This window comes from Saccopteryx bilineata, chromosome 9, assembly GCF_036850765.1.
Source record: "Saccopteryx bilineata isolate mSacBil1 chromosome 9, mSacBil1_pri_phased_curated, whole genome shotgun sequence".
NCBI classification, from domain to species: Eukaryota; Metazoa; Chordata; class Mammalia; order Chiroptera; family Emballonuridae; genus Saccopteryx; species Saccopteryx bilineata.
This window is the reverse complement of record NC_089498.1, coordinates 77,563,750-77,587,938: the sequence shown is the minus strand read 5'-3', so window position 1 is coordinate 77,587,938 and position 24,189 is coordinate 77,563,750. Positions and strand designations below refer to the sequence as shown.

General features: G+C 43.1%; 1 pseudogene; it reads left to right on the top strand.

Annotated features, from left to right (window-relative positions):
- The first annotated feature begins 223 nt into the window (after positions 1 to 223).
- LOC136313657 (proteasome assembly chaperone 3 pseudogene) lies at positions 224 to 24,083 on the top strand (annotated as a pseudogene).
- The last annotated feature ends 106 nt before the right edge of the window (positions 24,084 to 24,189 follow it).

Sequence of the window (24,189 nt, the reverse complement as noted above, 5' to 3'; positions counted from 1 at the left end):
GGGAGAGGGGGTTTCCTGTCTTGGTTGACATCCTGGTGTCCTGACGCCACTGACACTGCAGCTGCAACATCTTCCACTCCCCATTAGAAACCACGGTACAAACTAGGTAGGTACTTGGTTACAGCAGCTTATCTCAGACAAACAAAACCAGCACAGCCCTGTCAAATGAAGAGTGCACACAATACACACTTCACTTTTTAAAGATGGTCTGCTCCTTTGAGGCATGAGCTGCTCCTACTTACATGCTTCTTGGCAGCAAGGTGAGAAAGGTGCTAAGACAAAGGGCAGAGAGTTGGATGAAAGGATAGAAAAAGGGAGAGGGGGAGCAGGATACTTGTAATGCTACACTGAAAACTGTCACGAGTTCCATTATAAACCCCTTTTATAGGTGTTTTATTACTTGGTTGTTAGTTTTTAAAACACAAACCTCTTTAGATTAAATCTTGGCATTCACAGACTCAGTTCAGGGAAACAAAACACAGGGAAAGATTCCCCCTCCCACCATGGGCTTGGCTACTTTTGAGTTACATTACTGATAAAACAAACAAACAGCAGGTTGGGTTTCTTCAGTCTCTGTCTGCCTCCTCTATTTAGTATCCTCAGTAGCTGGCTCAAGGTGAATTTTTACAAGCCATTAGTTCATAATTCAGTCTAGTTCATTTAGATATTTCAAAGAGAAGACATTTATAAGGTGTGCTTTTTTTTAATAATGCAGGTGCTGGAATTTTTATTTTACAAAAGTAACTAAGTAAACTTAAGAATCCTGGCAGACACTTTAGCCTTTATGTTCTTCTTTTTTCCCCTAGGGTCTGCCCAGATGCACTTTATTTTGTAACTTAGGTCTGAGTCCGCCGGACTGCATTTTATCTCAAGCAATAAAAATAAACCATGCCTTAATTAAAAACAAGTTTCAAAACCCCAGATCTATACACTCAAACTGAAGTATGCTAAAGAAGCAACCAAAGACAATAAAACCCAAAAAGACCATATTTAAGATGTCTTCAGCCAATGAATTGTGGGAGATTTATGAGCATCTAACACTCGTTATCACTAATGAGTTAGCCACATGGATTTCCATTGCATCAAGAAGTGAAGAGACACTTTAGAGAGAAATGGGACTTATTTGTCTAAACTTGTACTCCTGTAACCTCAAGACCTGGCAACCACAGAAGAAATATCTTTATCTAATATCTCGCTGTGTTTTCTGAGATTCTTTTCTTAATAAACAAAGTTCCCCAACAGGAACATGCAAGGAAAGGGAATGTGCTGCGTTCCCATTGATACTCCCCTCTAAGGTTACTTGTCCTTTGAGAAATCCTGGCTCTTCAGATAAGTGGAACTGGAAAGGATAACAGAGACACAGCCAGAGGTACTTAATGCTTACTCCTAAACGTCTCTCTTATCTGTGGTATCTCAAGTCCTCTGCTAAGCCAAACAGCTCAATTAAGAAGTTAACCTAGAAATAACTTGAATTGAAAACCAAGCATCCTGCAAAATTTGCAAGCTGACTATGCTGAAGGATTATAAATTCAGGGGCTCATCTGACCAGTCTTCCTCCCTCCCCCAAGACATCTGCCAACATCTACCACTGGCCAGAACTGCTGGCAACTACAGTTAAACTGCTGGTTTGGTTCACAGATCACTGGCATCAAAATGATCTAGGAGTACTTAAAACAGTTTCTTTGGCCTGACCCCAGTTTCTGATTCAGTAGGTATGGAGTAGGGCTTCTAAATCTACATTTTTTAGCCATGACTTTACTTGAAACTTATTGTCACAAAATTTGAGAAGCACTGGTCTTAGCTGAATCCTTTTCTTCCAACTGGAAAGGAATGTGTTCTATGAGTGTTTTATCTGAAGGGTATGTATGGTCCCTAGGATGATTCCATGGTCTGACCTATTTGTCCTTAGTCCTTAGTAAGAATTAAAAAAAAATGTTTCAGGAGCTGAAGGAAACCAGGAGGGTTTGATCTTTTGGGGTTTTTTACTTGCTCTGAAGTAAGTCAGAAAAACATCCTGATAAGAGGTATCACATCCACAGATGCACTGACAAGTCCTTCTGAAGGAAATTGGGCAGGGGGGCAGCAACAGGGACCCTGAACTGATTTGTTTAGGTCTCAGCCCATGATTTTTTATTACATTCGATTAGTCACTTACAACAGTGGTCCCCAACCTTTTTTGGGCCACGGACTGGTTTAATGTCAGAAAATATTTTCACGGACCGGTCTTTAGGGTGGGACGGATAAATGTATCACATGACCGAAACAAGTGTCAGGAGTGAGTCTTAGACGGATGTAACAGAGGGAATCTGGTCATTAAAAAAAAATAAAACATCGTTCAGACTTAAATATAAATAAAATGGAAATAATGTAAGTTATTTATTCTTTCTCTGCGGACCGGTACCAGTGCGCGGCCCAGGGGTTGGGGACCACTGGCTTAAAAAACATCGGTCTATACCACAAACCTTTCCAACTGCCACATGGAATTGCCTCTCTTCATTGACTGGAAAGTGTGGCCCCACAAGGTCAGTGTCTGATTACATCAGTCAATGGCAGAGGGGGTAGAGGATGATTAGTCAAACCACTCATTTTGAATAGGGTAACAAATCCAAGCAAAAGCTTTGTGTATGAACAGCCAGTACTATCTTAAACACGGATACTCTGCACCTATACTCCACTGTGTTTTCCTGTTGAAAAACCGTTAATGTCTTTTAAATGCAAACTCCTTAGCCTACCTCTAAGACTATGCACATCTGCACCCAACCAATATCTCATCTCTAGCTTCTGCCAACTCACCACACTCCTCCATGCTCAGCACACACTGTTCCCTCTGCAGCCATGCCCACCATTCCTATCTTATCTGATGAAGACCCTGAAGAAGAATTCCTCCAAATTCTTGCCTGGCTGCTGCATCCTCTGTGAAGTCTTCCTGATCTTTGCAAAGGCCCACAGGATTTGAGCTTACCTTTACTCCAGCCCTGGCACTTGTTAAATACTCTGTTAATATTTGTTGAAATTATGGAATAAATAAAAGCACTTGCCACCCTGTGTTGTCACATTTTGCTTGTCTGTTCTCCTAATTAGCTTTTCTACTGCAGAGATCAGCTTATTCATCTGGTTAAGTACCCTAGAGCCTGACACATAGAAGCTATTTAATAAAGAAACATGATCTATACCAGACCCCACATTAGAATTACCAAAGAAACTTTTGAACCAACCTAGCATGTAAGTCCCACTGGCAACCACTTAAATAAGACTATCTAGGAGTGGGGCCCATTCATCAGTTGTTTTTTCATTGATTTTAGAGAAAGAAGACGAGAGAGAGAAACATCAATTTGTTGTTTCAGTTATCCATGCATTCACTGGTTGAGTCTTGTATGTATCCTAACCCAGAATTGAACCTATGACCTTGACTAGTGGTATAACGCTCTAACCAAGTGAGCTAACTGTCCAGGGCCATCAGTATTTTTTTTAAACACCTTGTGCAGAATAAAGAAACCATTGATTTATATAAAATAGGAGGATGTGAGAAATTCTGAAGAAGAAGGTAGTTAAAGATTATAAAATTAGCTAAATGTGGCTGAGAGATCAGAGTTCCCAGAGATCTTTTTGTTTTTGTTTTGAGACTCAAAATTATGGTGATCTTTCATTAATCATTATAAGAGACTATTAATAGACAGTTTTTAGCACCAGGCTATATCTCAAAGAAAGCTTGAAGTACTCCAATATTTAATTTAGTGATTTCCCAGTGACTTGGATTTTCAAATTTGGAAGGAACTGACAGAGTTGTCAACTTTAAATTTTGATGATAAGGACATTAAAAAAAAAATGGGAGGGTAGTAAAGAGGGACAAATATACAGTGACGGAAAAGGATTTGACTTTGGGTGTTGGGCACACAACATAATCACCAGTTCAAATGCTATAGAAATGTTTACCTGAAACCTATGTACTCCTTTTGACCAATGTCACCCCATTAAATTTCATTTTTCTTTGGTATTTTTCCGAAGTTAGAAGTGGGGAGGAAGGCAGCTCCCGCATGCGTCCAACCGGGATCCACCCAGCATGCCCACCAGGGGGCGATGCTCTGCCCATTTGGGCCGTTGCTTCGCTGCAATCGGAGCCATTCTAGTGCCTGAAGTGGAGGCCATGGAGCCATCCTCAGCCCCTGGGGCTAACTTTGCTCCAATGGAGCATTGGCTGTGGGAGGGGAAGAGAGAAAGAGAGAGAGAGAGAGAGAGAGAGAGAGAGAGAGAGAGAGGAAGGAGAAGGAGAAGGAGAGGGGTGGAGAAGCAAATGGACGCTTCTCCTGTGTGCTCTAACCAGGCATCAAACCTGGGACTTCCACATGCCGGGCCGACGCTCTACCTCTGAGCCAGCCGGCCAGGGCCTAAATTTAATTTTCTAAATAAAAAAATTTTAAGTGAGAGGAGGGGAGACAGACTCCCACATGTGCCCTGACCAGGATTCACCCAGCAGCCCCTGTCTGGGGCCAATGCTGGAATCAAGCTATTTTTTTTTTTTTTGTATTTTTCTGAAGTTGGAAACGGGAAGCTCTGTTGCAACCAGGGCCATTCTAGCGCCTGAGGCAGAGGCCATGGAGCCATCCTCAGCGCCCGGGCCATCTTTGCTCCAATGGAGCCTTGGCTGCAGGAGGGGGAGAGACAGAGAAGAAGGAGAGGGGGAGGGGTGGAGAAGCAGATGGGCACTTCTCCTGTGTGCCCTGGCCGGGAATCGAGCCTGGGACTCCTGCACGCCAGGCCGACGCTCTACCACTGAGCCAACCGGCCAGGGCTGGAATCGAGCTATTTTTAAAGCACCTAAGGCTGACACCCTCATACCAGCGCTTGGATCAACAGAGCTATTCTCAGTGCCCGGGCCAACACTTGCACCAATTGAGCCACTGGCTGCAGCAGGAGAAGAAAGCGAGAAGGGGAAGAGAAGCAGATGGTCCCTTCTCATGTGTGCCTGGACTGGGGATCAAACCCAGGACATTTATATGCCAGGCCAATGCTCTATCCACTGAGCCAACTGTCTAGGGCAGGCATGGCCAACAGTTTTTGCCCCCAGGCCAAATTAGAAAGAAAACTTTTTTCACGGGCCAGATGAAATATTATAATTAAAAAATGTTAAATACAAAAACAATTTGTTTAAGTAAACAAAATTTTATTATGTAATTTGTTTAATTAAATGTGAGTGAAAAAAATTTAATATACAATATTATTTTTAATAAAAATATAATTACATACCGAATAAATATCCAAACTGTATCACAATCAATCAAAACAATATTTAATTAATAGAATGAGCTTGAAGGGGTTATATCTCAAATAAAACAATTATTTCGTTTTACAAATAGCCTGGACACGTTTTCAGTTATCAACTGTAGCTATTGTCTATATACTACAATGCTACTTGATTCAGCACACTTGACCACAAAAATAATGAATTGTTTGATCTTGGGTACACACTGGCAAACTCCACCTCAAAGAATGTGGGTTTCACATTGCTGCTAAACATCAAACATTTTATACAGATAAAGATGAGTACAAAAGTTGTTAATCTTTATAATGAAATTTTTAAAAAAAAATTAAGTATCGCGAATCCATTCAACCAATTATTGGAAATTAACCCTGAATTAGTCACATATGGAATTCTTTTCTGCGTATCACTATCTTCTTCTTTTTTTTTTTTTTTTTTACAGAGACAAGAGAGAGAGTCAGAGAGAGGGATAGACAGGGACAGACAGACAGGAACGAAGAGAGATGAGAAGCATCAATCATTAGTTTTTTGTTGCGACACCTTAGTTGTTCATTGATTGCTTTCTCATATGTGCCTTGATGTGGGGTGGGGGATACAGCAGACCAAGTAATCCCTTGCTTGAGCCAGCAACCTTGGGTCCAAGCTGGTGAGCTTTGCCCAAACCAGATGAGCACGTGCTCAAGCTGGCAACCTCGGGGTCTCGAACCTGGGTCCACCGCATCCCAGTCCGACGCTCTATTCACTGCGCCACCGCCTAGTCAGACTCACTATCTTCTTAAATACCTCGATTTCCAATAATCAAAGACGCTTCTGCTTCTGAGTAGCTGAGATTTTAAAGTAGCGGCGAATATTAAAAATTTAATCGCGCCCTGGCTGGTTGGCTCAGCGGTAGAGCGTCGGCCTAGCGTGCGGAGGACCCGGGTTCGATTCCCGGCCAGGGCACACAGGAGAAGTGCCCATTTGCTTCTCCACCCCTCCGCCGCGCCTTCCTCTCTGTCTCTCTCTTCCCTTCTCGCAGCCGAGGCTCCACTGGAGCAAAGATTGCCCGGGCGCTGGGGATGGCTCTGTGGCCTCTGGCCCAGGCGCTAGAGTGGCTCTGGTAGCGACATGGCGATGCCCAGGATGGGCAGAGCATCGCCCCCCCGGTGGGCAGAGCGTCGCCCCATGGTGGGCATGCCGGGTGGATCCCGGTCCGGCGCATGCGGGAGTCTGTCTGACTGTCTCTCCCTGTTTCCAGCTTCAGAAAAAAAAAAAAAAAGAAAAGTTTGAAAAAAAAAAAAAAAAGAAAGAAAAAATTTTAATCGCAAGCCGCATAAACTCATTATGCAGGCTGGATCCAGCCCGTGGGCTGTATGTTGGCCATGCCTGGTCTAGGGCCTCTAAGTAAAATTTAAAATAAAATAAAAAGACCTAACTACCCTGCCTCTGTTGGTTAGAGCATCATCCCAGTGCACCAAGGTTGCAGGTTCAATCCCTGGTCAGGGCACATATAAGAATCAACCAATGAATGCCTAAATAAATGGAACAACAAATTGATGTTTCTCTCTCTAAAATTAATAAAACATTTTTTTTTAAATCAACCAATGGATGAATGAATAAATGAAGCAACAGGTTGGTGTTTCTCTCCCTTTCCCTTCTCCCTCTAAAATCAATTAAAAAAATAAAATAAAACAAAATAAAAAGAACTGCCATCCACTATCTGCATTATTCCAAGAATAAAGGACATTTAAACCCCTCAAATATTAAGAACATAATTTCTGAATAAAGGGTAGCCTTTCCCACAAAAAGAAAGTGGATAACTTTACATCAACATGTACATTTTCTTTCTTCCTTTTTTTTTGAATTTTAATGCAGACAGTGAAACTTTATCTCTAAGTCTGGCTACCTGATCAGAATACATTTAGGAACCACTAGACTATTTTATACGTTTTTAGGAATAAGAAAGTGTAGATCATGTTCAATCTAACTACTGACAATTTTCTTCAATATTCTCAGCCCAAGGTGCTCAAGTAATCAAAGATGGTTTTCTCTTATTCTGTCTTCAATACAGAAAAAACTATATATAGCTCAGAGGGCAAGTGGCAAATACAAGATAGGCCAAAAGTAGCTTACAGTTAGTTGTTCATATGGGAAATAATACAGTAATTAATAAATAATAATACAAGATAAACTGTTTCACATACTCACAATTGTAAACCTACTTTTGTCCCACCCTATAATATGAAAGGGAGCCCTGGCTGGATAGTTCAACTGGTTAGAGCATCATCTCTATGTCAAGGTTGTGTGTTTGATCCCCAGTCAGGGCACATACAAGAATCAACCAATGAATGCATAAATAAATGGAACAACAAATCAATGTTTCTCTCTCTCCCCCATCCTCTCTCTCTTAAAAAAATCAATAGATAAAAATTTTAGAAAACATATGGATGAGCTCTCAAATTAAAAATAAGACAGCAGATATTTATACATCTTTGCCACCAACTAATGTGTGTCCTTGGCAAGTCACAGCATGGCATTGTCTTAAAACATGGGTTTTCTGAGACAATAAACCCACATGGGCAGTTATGTCCTCAGAGCCTAGCATAGTGTCTGGTACATAGTAGATGTTCAGTAAATATCTGTTAAATTAATGAAAGTAGCTAAAGAATTGATAAAAGAGTAAAACATCTGAATAACTTTATTTTTCCTAATGCATTCTTTACTTATGTTTGTCATAGAAAGTATGGATGCCTGACCAGGTGGTGGCGCAGTGGATAGAGCGTCGGACTGGGATGCGGTGGACCCAGGTTCGAGACCCCAAGGTCACCAGCTTGAGCGTGGGCTCATCTGGTTTGAGCAAAAGCTCACCAGCTTGGACCCAAGGTCGCTGGCTTGAGCAAGGGGTTACTCGGTCTGCTGAAGGCCCACAGTCAAGGCACATATGAGAAAGCAATCAATGAACAACTAAGGTGTCGCAACAAAAAACTAATGATTGATGCTTCTCATCTCTCCGTTCCTGTCTGTCTGTCCCTGTCTATCCCTCTCTCTGACTCTCTCTCTGTCTCTGTAAAAAAAAAAAAAAAAAAAAAAAAAAAAAAAAAAAAAAGTATGGATAATAAAGAAAAACAGGGGGAACTGGAGAAAAATTAGTTGTAGGTCCTGACACTGAAAGATGACATTTTGGCACATATTCTTCAGTCAATTTTTTTTTAACCTCAGTCAGTATTTCTATTGTGACTGAAAGTTGAGATAAAAATTTCAGCCAGGGGCCCTGGCCGGTTGGCTCAGTGGTAGAGCATCGGCCTGGTGTGCGGGGGACCCGGGTTCGATTTCCGGCCAGGGCAAATAGAAGACGCGCCCATTTGCTTCTCCACATCCCCCCCTCCTTCCTCTCTGTCTCTCTCTTCCCCTCCTGCAGCCGAGGCTCCATTGGAGCAAAGATGGCCCAGGCGCTGGGGATGGCTCCTTGGCCTCTGCCCCAGGCGCTAGAGTGGCTCTGGTCACGGCAAAGCGATGCCCCAGAGGAGCAGAGCATTGCCCCCTGGTGGGCAGAGCTTCGCCCCTGGTGGGCGTGCCGGGTGGATCCCGGTCGGGCGCATGCGGGAGTCTGTCTGTCTCTCCCCGTTTCCAGCTTCAGAAAAATACAAAAAAAAGAAAAAGAAAAAAAAAATTTCAGCTAGGGAAACCAGAGTATTAAGAAATAACTTACTAGAACTTACCAGACTGTTGAGCCTCCTCAGAAGACTTGCATGTGTCATAATCATTCCATTTCTGGAAATTTTTTTCTTTCAATTTTTCAACAGAAATGTAGAAAGAGGGCCTAAATTAACCTTTCCAGATATAAGGTACTCAATGCAGTCAACATCCCATTATTCAAATTAGCAAGTCTAAATCAACCCAAAGAAGGCCAAAGAGATCAGCCTAGTGAGCCATTTTACCAGCTTAATTCCTTTTCTGGTATTAGTAACTAACAGCTTGTGAGAGAACATGGTTGAGCTTGATCACAACAACCTTGTGCAGAAACTCCCTCAGGGTTGGGAATGGGTTTGGTTCATCTTTATATTCTGCAAATTGCCTTGCATGTGGTAGCAATAAATGATGTTGAATAAAACAAAAGGTTAATGATCTGTTAACTATCTGCTTATCTAAAGCCTATACAGGTATTTTAGTTCATAAATTAGACTGTAAACTTCATAGCTTTAAGATTTCTTTTGTATATAGTGTCTTTTTTTTTTTTTTTTTTTTTTTACAGAGGTAGAGATAAACAGGGACAGACAGACAGGAACGGAGAGAGATGAGAAGCATCAATCATCAGTTTCTCGTTGTGCGTTGCGACCTCTTAGTTGTTCATTGATTGCTTTCTCACATGTGCCTTGACCGCGGGCCTTCAGCAGACTGAGTAACCCCCTGCTGGAGCCAGCGACCTTGGGTCCAAGCTGGTGAGCTCTTTGCTCAAGCCAGATGAGCCCACGCTCAGGCTGGCGACCTCGGGGTCTCGAACCTGGGTCCTTCCGCATCCCAGTCCGACGCTCTATCCACTGTGCCACCACCTGGTCAGGCTATAGTGTCTTATGTATCATAGGCATTCATGAAATATAATGAAAGCATGCTAAATACATTTCCTAATCACTGTAAAATAGTACTTTCTGTTATGCTGTCTTTTCTAAGCTATATATGTTTCTTGGGGACTGTCTTTAAAACATTTAATATTTTAGCATTTGACCAATGGGTATCTTTTAATTATTATATACATTTGTTATTTTTTTCCCTACTGTGTATATCTGTTTATGCATATACTTGGAACCACTCCCATCTGTTTTTCTTTTATTTTTTTTGTTTAACAGAGACAGAGAGAGAGTCAGAGAGAAGGACAGATAGGGACAGACAGACAGGAAGGGAGAGAGATGAGAAGCATCAATTCTTAGTTGCAGCTCCTTAATTGTTCAGTGATTGCTTTCTCATATGTGCCTTGACCAGGGGGCTATAGCAGAGCGAGTAACCCCTTGTTCAAGCCAGTGACCTTGGGCTTAAGACAGCAACCTTGGGCTTCAAGCCAGTGACCTTTGGGCTCAAGCCAGCAACCATGGGGTCATGTCTCTGATCCCATGCTCAAGGCAGTGACCCCTCGCTCAAGCTGGTGAGCCTCCGCTCAAGCCAGATGAACCCATGCTCAAGCCAATGACCTCGAGGTTTCAAACCTGGGTCCTCCACATCCCAGCCCAACACTCTATCCACTGCACCACTGCCTGGTAAGGACCATCTGTTTTTCTTTATTTTCCCTTGTTCTCTTTTTATCATTTGTTAGTCAATAAATTCGTAAATATGATATATATGTTTGTTCGTTTATAGTTTGCATTGGGTGTGGGAGACAGGCTGTAAACTTGCAAGGTCCTTATAGCCTAAGGCTTAGTTTTAAGACTAAGCCTTTCCCACCATTTTAATACTAAGATTTTATCAACATCCTTCTAATATTAAGATCTTCTCAAAACTAAGCTTTTCCCCACACACTTGACTGTTGCATGATGTGGGGTGGTGCACTCTTATGAGGAATCCCACACCTCAGATAAGTGGCTTTGTATCAGAGACTTTATTTGTATATTGGCTTAAAGGCTTTAATTTCTACACTATCAGATAAGGCAGACCTGGGGGGGGGGGGTGTCTCTCTCAGATCCTGCCATCAGCATTGCAGAGGAGAGGCAGTCAAGGGGCAGAGTGCTGAAAGGAGAAGCCAGTTTGTGCAGAATTTGTGCAGAGAGGAGATGGGGAACAGAGGTGAATAAGGCTGGTGGGGCCTTTGATTCTAGGAAACTCAGAAGAGTCAGTGGCTTTGGGAGCCCTGAATGGAAAGGGAAGTGTTTTCCCACTGTGTGTATTTCTTGCCTGCCGGTTGTGAGCTAGGATTGAAGGTAATGGCCCACCAGTTCTTGGCTCGTTGTTTCATTACTGTCTGTCCGAATCAAATGCAAACCTGTATGGGCCAGGCGGCTGTGATGGTGGCCATGGCTACTGGCTTTACATCACTATCTATCCCTTTTTCTCCTTCTAAGATCAAGAGTATTATATGTATCATACTATTTCATTTATTGATTGATTTTAGAGAGACAGAGAGAGAGGAAGGGTGAGAAAGGAGAGCAAGAGAAGCATTCATTTGTTGTTCCACTTAGTTGTGCATTTAATGGTCACTTCCTGTATGTGCCCTGACTGGGGAATTATCCTACAACCTGTGTTGCAAGATGATGCTCTAATACACTGATTTAACCGGTCAGAGCCATGAGTACTATACTGTGAGGAGCTCCTCTCTCCTCCACAACTGTTTTAGAAGCCCCTAGTGGAGTTTGTAGCTGATGTAATTTGTCACATATACTAGCTGGGACTGAAATCTTCTGTTTTCTTTCAATTGCAATGCCACACATCAAATGATAACCTTTAGTAAACACTCAGTAATGGCTCCTAAAGTTAGTTTTCTGAATCATAACTGATGACCTAAAATAAAACTCCAAGTTCAGTTTATTTGGAGTTTGTTGTAGTTCAGTCTGTGGCAGGAAGGTTAGTGTTCAGCTCTATATTTCACAGCCTTCCTTTCAATAGATGATGAAAGAAGTAATACGTATTACTTCTGGCTTAAGGAACTGAAGAACCAGGTGATCATTCTCCATTCCTCTCTTTTTTTTCCAAAGCATCTCAGAAGTCATGTGTTTCCAGTGAGGAACTAACTAGAGTTAGCAGAGCCACTGTTGGACAGGACCCCAGGTGACTGAATGGAGCAGACTCCTCCTACTTGCACTTGCTTTGACATGTAATAGGAGAAATGTGTTAAGCCAAAGAAATATTGAAGTTTGTCTACTACAGTAGGTAGTGGTGTTGCATAACCTAAATTAATATATTTCCTTAATACAGTACTTTACAAATACCTGTTTTAAATCTCAGTGACTATGTCTTTGAGGTAAAATCACTTCCCTCTCCACTAATTAATCGTTTTCTCCAAGCCCGCTAGCTGACTTTCCATTGCCCATGGCTGTGATGGATATATAAAGTATAGTATGTTACATTGGAACTTTCTCTATAGAACTGTTGGTCAAATAAGTTTGTAACTATGATATATATGTTTGCTCACTTATAGTTTGTATTGGGTGTGGGGGACAGGCTGTAAGCAGGCAGGGTTCTTACAGCCTAAGGCTTAGTTTTAAGACTAAGCTTTTCCCCACACCCTTGACTATTGCATGATAGGGAGTGGTGCACTCTTATGAGGAATCCCATCATGCCTCAGATAAGTGACTTTGTATCAGAGACTTCCTTGTTTATATATTGGATTAAAAGTTTTGATTTCTACACTATAAAATGGGGCAGACTGGGAGCTTGCTCTCTCTCTTGGTTCCTGAGATTAGCATTAGAGAGGAGAGCAGAGAAAGGCCATGTGGAGGAGAGGAGAGGAGAGGCAGCCAAGATGGCAGAGTGCTGAAGGAGAAGCCAGTTAGTGCAGAGTTTGTGCAGAGAAGGAGATGGGGAACAGAGGTGAATAAGGCTGGTGAGCTAGAAAACTTTGATTCTAGGAAACTCAGATAAGTCAGTGGCTTTGGGAGCCCAGAATGAAAAGGGAAGTGTTTTCCTACTGTGTGTATTTCTCGCCCACTGGGTGCAAGCTAAGATTAAAGCTAGTGGCCCACCAGTTCTTAGCTCCATTGTTTCATTACCGTCTGTCCGAATCAAAGGCAAACCTACATGGGCCAAGTGCTGTGATGGTGGCTGTGGCTACTGGCTTTACAAGAACCTTAGTGAAACTATTGATGAGATGGCGAGAATTAAAAAGTGGATCAGCTTCTCCATGTGAATAAAAGCTGCGAAAGCCTGGGACAGAAGTGTCATTCTCAAGCTAGAATCGACTATCTTTTGTCCTGAAAATGGAGAGAAGCAAGTCAGAATCAAATCACCTTAGTACTTCAGCATGACTTTGTTGGCTTCCAAATAATTAACTTTCTCACCTCTCATTTAATTATGAATTAAAAACTACAAGAATATTATATTTTTTAAACCTTTGAGTAGTGAGTTTTTTTCATGCTCGCTGACCCCTGGGAGTGAGTTATTTTTCAAAAAATGAAATTAGTTCCAGTTACAGTTTTATTAACTTAAAGTCATGTTTGTTTGATAACCAATTTATAGAAACAAGAAGAGCATACATTTGCCTTTTTTTATGTTGCCTTACACATTTTTATTTTTATTTATTTATTTTATTTTATTTTATTTGTATTTGTATTTTGCCGAAGTTGGAAACGAGGAGGCAGTCAGACAGACTCCCGCATGCACCCGGCTGGGATCCACCCAGCATGCCCAGCAGGGGGCGATGTTCCGCCCATCTTGGGGCCTCGCTCTGCCACAATCAGGGCAGAGGCCACAGAGCCATCCCCAGTGCTCGGGCAAACCTTGCTGCAATGAAGCCCTGGCTGCGGGAGGAGAAGAGAGACACAGAGAGGAAGGAGAGGGGGAGGAGTGGAGAAGCAGATGGGCGCTTCTCCTGTGTGCCCTGGCCGGGAATTGAACCTGGGACTCCTGCACGCCAGGCCGAGGCTCGTCTTACACATTTTTAAAATAAATTAGTCATACTCTGGATGGTCAGAAGGCATGAGAACATACATGAACATTCATACTACTCAAAGGGTTAAATTTTTATTTACTGATGAGAGAGAGAGAGAGAGTGAGTGGAAAAGAGAGAGAAACAGTAATTTGTTGTATATGCCCTGACTGGGGATTGAACCCACAACCTTGGTGTATCAAGACAACACTCTAACCAACTGAGTGACCCATCAAGGGCTGTTATATTATATATTGGAAATGGATGTTTCTTGGAAATCTTGCTATTTCTTAAGAGAAAGAAATTCTGCCCCAGTCCATTCAGTCCTCTTAGCAGCTTCTTAGCCTCATCTGGGAGCTCTAAGAAATGACAAATGACCTAGAAGCTGATTTGCAAGGTGGCTAGGAGAAGTGTGTTTTATTCCCATCAATTAAAAGAGTAGGGAGGCTTATCTTATATATGTCGTTGTGTAATTCAGTGGCTCCACTCAGAACCCCTAAGAATAAATAGTGTGGGAACTCAGGATGTTGAAGTGGACTGAGGGAGCATGTTTGCTGAACATGGCTTTAGAGTGCTTGGTGTAACAGCGTTATTAATAATAACTACCACTTATATAGTACTTATAATGCCAAGTGATTTTTCTTTATTGGCTCATTTGATCCTCACAAAAATCCTTCTAAAGACTGCTGTTGTCCCCCATTTTACAGACAAGGAAACTGTGGCTGTGAGGTGTTGAGCAGTTGACCATAGGTCAGAATTTCCCCCAAGAACTCAAAGCTCAGGCCTGGAGCCACTGCTCCTTGTGGTTGGGCCAGTGGGGCTGTTGAGGAGCCCACACAGGCACTGAGTGACTACAGTCCCCACACTGCCCAGATGGTGTCTGTGGACCAGGAGCAACCCCACAGCACCCACGACCTCGCCTCGGCCACAGCGGCTGCAGCCACAGAGAACTGAGAACTGGAATGCACATCGGTAGGAGCCCAGGGAGAAGAAGCGGCCTTGAGGAAGGAGGAAGGAGTCATGGCTCATGGTGGAAAAGAGAAAGAAGATGCGGCTGGTGGTGACACAGAAGATTACTGTCCCAGGCCAGGCCTTGGGGACGACTGAGGCCCAACCACTTCCAGGTTGTGAGGACACTGGAATAACCACTTTGGCTTGCTAGTCCCCTCACTTGACTGCTGGAAGACTATCCTTTAGAGAGGCAGAAGGAGAGAGGACGTGAGTGCTCCTCCAGACAGCTGGGGAGGAGGGGCTCCTCGTGCAAGCCCGCACCAGTGCCCTCCCCCACCAGCCCTCATTCCCCACCACCGGGAGATGCTCTGCGCCTTTGTCATTCCGCATCCCGCATCCCACGGTGCCAGCTAAGTCGCTCAGCTGTCACAATCAGGCCTGGAGCTGCAGGGTACAAAATAACTCCGAGGAGACCTCCCCAAGCCGCGGGCGGGGGCCAGAAGGCCCGGAGCTTCTGCACACAGAGGAGCACCAGCTGCATCTTGCAGGTTGCTAAATTAGCCAGGCTGTTGTTTTGCTTTTATTTTTGTGTAAATTCAAGAATAGGTCGTGGATGTCTTGGCAGTGTGTGAATGAGACCTTTTCTGAAACAATTCACCTTGCTGAAGGGCTGCCGTCAAGCGCACAAGGCTGGCAGTGAGCAGCAGACTTTGACAGCAGCCTCCTGTGCACCCTGCCCCCACTAGGGCTTCCAGAACCCTGCTCCGTGGGGCCACCATCTCTCTTGCCTCTTCAGGTGCTGGGCTCCCTTCCAACTGGTGGGCCCGGTGTGGCCTCTGGGCGCCCTGAAGTCGGGGAGCCCGCACCTAGCCTTTCTGCTTTTGTCATGGCATGCCACCAGCGGTTGCAATCAGGCAGAAACGGTCTCTCCTGAAGGAGCCCTGCCCCGCACAGAAAGTGGGCCTGCCTGGCTGTCCCAGCCTCATGTTACCAGCAGAAGGAAAGGGCCAGTCCAGTAACGAGGGCCCCAGACATTTGTTGCTCTAGCAGAAAAAGCAGTACACCTTCGTGTTGGTTTTGTTTAAGCATCACACCCAACTCCTTGCTGCCACCTTTTCTCAATCTGTTTTTTTAAATTGATTTGAGAGAGAAAAACATCCATTTGTTGCTCCATTTATTTATGCATCATTGGTTGATCCTTGTATGTGCCCTGACCAGGGACTGAACCGGCAACCTTGGCACATGGGGACAATGCTCTAATCAACTGAGCTACCTGGCCAGGGCTCTTTTCTCAGTCTGAATGAGCCTGATTTCTGCAGCAGTCCCAGGCCCCCTGGATTTGGATCTCCAGCCTAAAGCCAAGAACACACCAGCCAGAACAACCCATCTGGTTGCCTCGACTGCTGCTTCTGTCCACGTGCGCCAGTGGCTTTACTGAGACTGGATAATTATTTACATGTTACATTTTAAAGACAGTTTTATATATTTTTAAAAAGATACAGTTGAAGATGGACATTTAACTAAAGAGGAAAAGTACAGGCAGCTAATAAACATGAAAAATGTTCCGATCCAGTGGTTATGAATGACCTGTAAGTTGCTATGTTTTCCCCTTTACATTAGGAAGATGAAAATACGGAGTTCCTCCAGAGTGGGCAAGTTTGGCATTTTTATGGGAGGAGGGGAGTGTAAACTGATATGAGGTTTCTGGAAAGTATTGATGTAAGAACTGTCCAAACCTGTAGAGAATTTTTATAAGAGTTTATTTGAGCCAAACTGATGACATATGCTGGAGTGTGAGATCTTAAATGCTCTGAACAATAACAGTTTTGCAGTTTCTTTTCTGCGTTTGGGATTAGGAGGGAACCTAAGGAAGATCACATGAAGGTGGGAGAGAGCAAGACAGGGATTGGCTCACAGGGTAGTGAAGCCTGAAAAGGTGAGCAGGTATCAGAAGTGTCGTAAAGGGGGCATTTCAAAGGTGTGTCAACCTAGATGCAGAGAAACAATGGAGGAGGCCTGCTTAAGGCAAAGATAGCCTTTTACTAAATAGTTACATGCCTGGGGTGTGACTAACCACCATGACCAGCACTGTTAGGAGCTTACACTCAGATCACCCTGTGAGATTACCCTCCATAAAGCTCCCCCCTTTCTTTTTGTCCACAAAAGTAATTTGATAAGAGCCTTATCAAAAGCCTTAAAAATGCCCCATGCAGATGCTTGGGCTCTGAAGCAGGGGTTTGGGAGCCAAGCAGATGTGAGTTCCAGCCCACACCATCCCAGCATGTGCCCCAGAAAAAGTCACTTCGCTGCCTTTGCGCCCCTTTCCTCAAGTCTGAGGAGAATGGGGGTCTTCTTCCCTACCTCACAGGGCTGTTGTGAGGATGAAGAGAAAAAATACAATCTGCTTAACAAATGGTGATAGTTGCTGCAGTGGTTGTTAGCATACCATACTGTCTCTTTGACTGAGTAATCTGGACTGTCACAGAGAAGTAACCTGAGTTATGTACAAAGATTCATGTACAAAAGATGTCTATCCAGCATTACTTACAATCATAAAAACATGGGAACAATGAACCCAGCATCAGGAGGAAAGTTAAGAAAATTCTGGTGCTGCCATATGTTTTACATATAAACTCAACTGATAGCATATGAAATGCACTGTTCTGTACCTTGCTTTTTTCACTTAACAGTATGACATTTTGCAAGTTTTAAGTGAATCTGCAGGATTAGTGCCTAGCATTGAGATTGTTGAGTTACAGGATATGCATTTTAAATATATACGGCTAAGGACATTGTGTCCAACAGGGAGGTTGTTCCAATACACACTCCTTGCAGAGATATCTAGGACCTGTTTCCCCAGATCTCCATGTTACCAACCTTTTGTTCTTGGCCAAGGGGAAAGTGGTATCCCATTGAAATTTCATTTTGCATTTCCCCGTTCGTGAGTGAGGTGAGCACCTTTTCATAGATTTAAAAGCCATTTGTGTTTCCTTTTCACTGACTTGTCGGCAAGTTCCTTTGGCTTCCTTTTCTATTGTGTGGTAGGTCTTTTTTTTTTTCTGCATTGATTTTGCCCTTCAACTGACACATATGCAAATTTTTTCCCTCTAGTTTATCACTTATCTTTTAACTTTTTTTGGTGGTTTTGCCATTCAACTTAAAAATAACAACAACAAACATATTGTCTAGGCAATTGCTCTTTGTGTGTTGTAACATATGACATACTACATTATATTGTCCTAATCTATTGACTCTTCCTGTTCTCTCTGAGATTCTTTTTTTTTTTTTTTTTTTTTTTTAAATTTTTATTTTATTTATTCATTTTAGAGAGGAGACAGAGAGGGAGAGAGAGAGACAGAGAGAGACAGAGAAAGAGAGGAGAGAGAGACAGGGCGGAGGAGCTGGAAGCATCAACTCCCATATGTGCCTTGACCAGGCAAGCCCAGGGTTTTGAACCGGTGACCTCAGCATTTCCAGGTCAATGCTTTATCCACTGTGCCACCACAAGTCAGGCCTCTCTGAGATTCTTGAGGGCAAGGACTGTGATTATCTAGTTCACTACTTGAGCCCCCAGCTGGCACCCAAGAGCTCAGTGACCGTAGTTTCACTTTCTAAGTGCCAAGAACCTGTGGCCTACTAGGTAAATTTGCATAATAAACAAGGGAAAAAAACATTTTCAAGTTCTCTCAACTTCTGCCACAAAACAGTCATTTCAACTGTGACAAAAATGTAGTGAATTTTCAAGGTGTTATGATAGCTTTAGAAGTCAGCAGTCTCAACATTAAAGGGCATGTGAGAGTCAAGAAGCCCACCTCCATCGGCCTCCCACCCTGCTGAGCCCCAATCCAGCCATGTCTGATATACTCTTCCAGCCCCTCCCAGATTCATGGTGCTCTGGCTTCCCATGCAGCAGGCTGACTGACGGGCAAATCCCCATCCACAGAGCCTGAGCAGCTTCAGAAGATCCTGAACTTGACTTCTCAGGGGCATAGAAGGAAATGAAAAGTTCTTTTCTAACAGCAAGGTACAGGGTGGTCCAGATTGTGTCATGCAAATGATTAACTGTAATTGATGGAAACTTTAGCACATTCCTGGCTTCACCAGGAAGAGCCAAAAATATTCAAATTTATAAAAAGGGAAAATAGCCTGACCTGTGGTGGCACAGTGGATAGAGCCTTGACCTGGAACACTGAGGTTGCCAGTTTGAAACCCTGGGCTTGCCTGGTCAAGGCACATATGAGAATCAATCAATGAACAACTAAAGTGAAGCAACTGTGAGCTGATGCTTCTCACTTCCCCTTTCTTTTTTCTCTAAAATCAATAAATAAAATCTTAAAAAATAAGAAATAAAAAAAAAAGAAGAAAATGCAGACAACTTCTAGCCTTTAGCAGAGATTGACTTGGCTAGCTATTGTTGCCAAAGCATCATATATTGTTTGCTGTTCAGGGGCCAAATTGGGCAGAAATAGAAAGTTAACTCTTGTCCCCAAAGCTGATTTCATTTTGGGGCTTGGCCACTGGTGTAATTTTCCTAAAAGCCACATTCCATGAGCAAGAGAAATCGATGTGACATTAGGAGGGCTGAATTCAGGCATTTAAAACTGCTCTATTCACATGGTTAGACCCCTTTTCTTCCAGAAAGCATGATGGAGCCATTCTAGACAATGACTCCAACCACGCCAGACATATCAGAGATATTATGGATTAAAAAGGGGCCGTCTACTAAGCCTGCAAAGCTCAGGGAGTCCCCATGGTGGGCTGTACAAACCCAGAAACCAAAGTAACCACACAGGGTGGTCTGAAGGTAAAAATTCCTAACTAAAAGTGGGTGATGGTGAGTAGTTAAGTCTTTGGCCTGCTCCTCCCTTGACTAAGGTCAATCTTTACCTTTGAAATTGTTTTTTTATCTTTGTGCATCTAAGATAACATACCTTTGAAATGTCAGAGTCATCATCTTTTCCAGACCCCCTGAAAGCAGCACCACAGGCACCAGAACACAAGACCCTGCTGTTACCTCGTTTCCCACACACCACCTCTCTGTGCTGCAAAACCTTCCTATCCTGGACCTGCCAGTGTAAAAGAAGTACGTCTCCCTGTCTTACTTTTTATCCAACCTCAGAGATTTCCCCCCACTTTGCTTTCTCCTAGCTCCCTAATCAAGTGTCAGTGAATTTCATGTAAACTCTCTTTATGTTTCCTCCTTTTTTTTTAAATTTTTATTTATTTATTCATTTTAGAGAGGAGAGGGAGAGACAGAGAGAGAGAGAGAGAGAGAGAGAGGAGAGACAGAGAGAGAAGGGGGGGGAGGAGCTGGAAGCATCAACTCCCATATGTGCCTTGACCTGGCAAGCCCGGGGTTTCGGGCCGGCGACCTCAGCATTTCCAGGTCGACGCTTTATACACTGTGCCACCACAGGTCAGGCCATGTTTCCTTCTTTGATTCTAATGTATAAAATAAGCTGCAAAACTGCCGTTCTCTGGAGCATTTTTTTCAATCCGTTGAGATTTGCTTCCCAGCAATTATCAGTTTGGCTCAAATACACTCTTATAAGGCTTTTTCTTAGGCTACATGTTCTTTCATTGATGATACCTTTATATTTTCACATATCTTCAAGGCTTTTTTATTTTTTACTTTTTATGTTGAAGAACATCAAATTGCAGAAAAAATGCAAAACCATTTGGTGAACGGCCATATACTCCTCACCTAGATTCACCAATTTTTTTTCTATTCTTGTTTTATTACAGTGTACAATAAATACTATTATCTTTTTAATGAACTATTTACAATGAGCAAATTGTAGACTTTTATCTCCAAATATTTCCATCTTTGCTGCTAACATTAAGGACGTCCTCTTAAATAATCATAATAAAGTTATCAAATTCAGAAAATTTAATATTGTTAAAGTACTGTTATCTAATCTGTAGTTCATATTCAGATCTCATGAACTGTCCAGTAAAGCCCTTTGTGGTTTTCTTTCCCAGACCAGGGCCCCATCCTGGGTGCGTGTAGTGCTGTCTTCTCAATTTCCTTGAATCTGGAAGAGTTCCTCAACCTAGTCTTAGGATCTTGATGCTTTTAAAGATTACGGACCAGTTGTTTTGTAGCATTTCCTTTAGTTTGGGTTTGTCTGATGTCTCCTCATGATTAGATTCAGATTATGCATTTTTGATAGAAATTACTTTTAATTGCTAATGATTCTTATATATTAGAACTCAATTATCAGATGAGTCACATTTTTAACAGGTTTTTCCATTAGTTGACATTCATTTGCAGCTACTTTCTCATACGGTCTCCTTTGGTAATCATTAAACAGGATAAAATAATTATTTGCATTTAGTGTGTATTCTTTTAAATACAGGTCAGAGAGTCTCTCTCGCTAGCTCACTTTTTTTTTATTTATCAGATCTGGGGTTTTTTTTGCTTCTGTTTATAATATTTGAATGTTGCCAGTTTATTTATTTATTTATATTTATTTTTTGTGTTTTTCTGAAGTGAGAAGCAGGGAGGACCAGTTTGTTTTGAAGTAAAAATTTCTTCCCCCAGACCAAGTCTCTCTTGTTCTCCTTTGAATACCTATGTCTAGCTACAGGACCTGGCAACCCTCAGGAAGCCTTTCGAAAACAATAGTGAAGTTAGTGGCTAACACACTGAGTTTTTTGAATTCAGGTTCTATGCAGGAAATAATTTTGGTTGCTACTAATTACTGTACACTTTGAAAAGTATAAGAATTTAGATATTACAGGTTTACACAAATTTCTTCTATTGATGACTTAAGTGTCTTAATCTTTCGATGAGCCCAAAGTCCCCATCTTGGACTGAAACCCTACTAGAGCACTGGTACATTTAAAAGGGGAAGGCTTGTGGGGGCAGGTGTTCTGAATCTGGGTTCCTCTGAGGAAAGACTCTTCACGGGAATGTAGGCAGAGGCAGGCTTTCCATTTCTACTAGAAAACAACAAGACTGAATGCAGAAAAGTTAACCTAGTCACTCCTTGGTTTGAACTTTCTAGCCTTAAGTATGGTCCAGCCACATCAGCTTGATGCTCAAGGCAATTGCCACCTACACACAGCCCATTTCTCCTGGTTCAGACTGTTACTGAACTCAAGGGGTTTGCCACTTGGGGTTCTCTAATAAAAAGTGAGACACGGCCTGACCTGCAGTGGTGCAGTGGATAAAGTGTCGACCTGGAATGCTGAGGTCGCCAGTTTGAAACCCCGGGCTTGCCTGGTCAAGGCACATATGGAAGATGATACTTCCTGCTCCTCCCCCTTCTCTTTCTCTCTCTCTCTCTCTTTCTGTCTCCTTTCTCTAAAATGAATAAATAAAATAAAAATAAAAAAAATGAGACATGGTTGTCACAAGGTAGTTTTATTTACCTTTTTTTTTTTTTTTTTCTGTATTTTTCTGAAGCCGGAAACGGGGAGAGACAGTCAGACAGACTCCCGCATGCGCCCGACCCGGATCCACCCAGCACGCCCCCCAGGGGGCGATGCTCTGCCCCTCGGGGAGTCGCTCTGTTGCGACCAGAGCCACTCTAGCGCCCGGGGCAGAGGCCGAGGAGCCATCCCCAGCGCCCGGGCCATCTTTGCTCCAGTGGAGCCTCGGCTGCGGGAGGGGAAGAGAGAGACAGAGAGGAAGGAGAGGGGGAGGGGTGGAGAAGCAGATGGGCGCTTCTCCTGTGTGCCCTGGCCGGGAATCGAACCCGGGACTTCTGCACGCCAGGTCGACGCTCTACCACTGAGCCAACTGGCCAGGGCAGTTTTATTTACTTGAAGCAAGTGAAGGAGACCTGGACTCATATCCAAAACTCTGCCTCCCTAAAGGGAAACTTAGCCATTGCTTATATACTCTATTTAGTCAATTACACGTTGATTTCTTTGTAGTTGATTACATTTCTCTTGCAGTGTTCCTGTCAGCTCATCCTGTTTACAGCTGCATCTGCAAAATTCTGTGCTATATTTTTTAATTGAATTGTATTGGGGTGACACTGGTTAACTTAATTATATAGGTTTAGATGCCCAATTCTACAACACAGCTGTGTACACCGTATTGTGTGTTTACTCCCTGTGCTACATTTTTTTTTAATTTTTAATTTTATTTTATTTTATTGATTGATTTCAGTGAGAGAGGAAGGGGAGGGAGAGAGAGAAAGAGAGACAGAAACATCGAGCTGTTCCTGCACGTACCCTGACCAGGGATTAAACCGGCAACCTCCATGCTTTGGGAAACCAACTGAGCTATCCAGCCAGGGGCCCTGTGCTACATTTTTTTTTAATTTTTATTTTATTTTATTTATTCATTTTAGAGAGGAGAGAGAGAGAGACAGAGACAGTGGGGAGGAGCTGGAAGCATCAAATCCCATATGTGCCTTGACCAGGCAAGTCCAGGGTTTCGAACCGGCGACCTCAGCATTTCCAGGTCAATGCTTTATCCACTGCGCCACCACAGGTCAGGCAGTGTGCTACATTTTTAAAAACTGAATTTATTGTGATGACAATGGTTCGCAAACCCATATAGGGTTCATGTGTACTACTTAGTATAACGCCATCTGCATACTGCACTGTTCACCCTCCGCCCCAAGCAAAGACCCTCTCCAACCCCATTCTTCTCCCCTTTCCATTTGGAACTGCCAGACCTATAGATCCTTGACCTGTGAAATAAGGCTCTCCCTCCCCATTATTCTGCTGCCAGTAACAGCCTTCTCCACCCCTCTCCCTGGTGTTCTGTTAGGTTAATAGGTGGAAAGAGGCTCAGACTCATAGAGAATTAAACAAACTTGAATTATAATAAAATATCAGTTTAAGTTTATCAGGTTGACAACTGATCAATTAATTATACTCAGGAATGTGGCAAAATAAATACTTTTGTACACTTTTCCTACATTTTACAGCATATCTGTTTAAGCTTAAGATACTTTTACCTGTGGGGACACAGTAAACAAGGTGCCACTGAAGAAACCCAGCCATGGAAAGCAAGCCTTGGTGATATCAGAACAGAAGGCTGAAGTGGTGAGTGGTCCCAGCCAGGTGGTCTGCACAGCCTTCAGCAGTCACATCCTGGTGGTGGTGGTCCAGTTTGGGGAAGATGAATACCCTGGTCTCCTTAGAACCCAGCAATGTGGCCAGTGACATCAGCGAGCCCGTGCTCACTACTAAAGGTCTTCTCGGGCAGGACGAGCCTCTCATCCATGACTTCACAAAGAACTTGGTCATGTTTGTTTCTCAAGAAGCTGGAAACAACGTAGTCCTCCTTGCCCTGGCCATGCAGGACAGAAGCATGGAGGGCTGAGGGCCTTGAAGGAGGTGATTTAGGTGTGCCAGGTGTGGTGACCCTGGAGTTAGCGGACGCACCTTCAGCTCAGCAGATCCAAGTGGAAACTCAAACGCCCTTTCAATTGGAACACCCACCTTCAGTCAGTCAGAAGGAGGAGCTCTC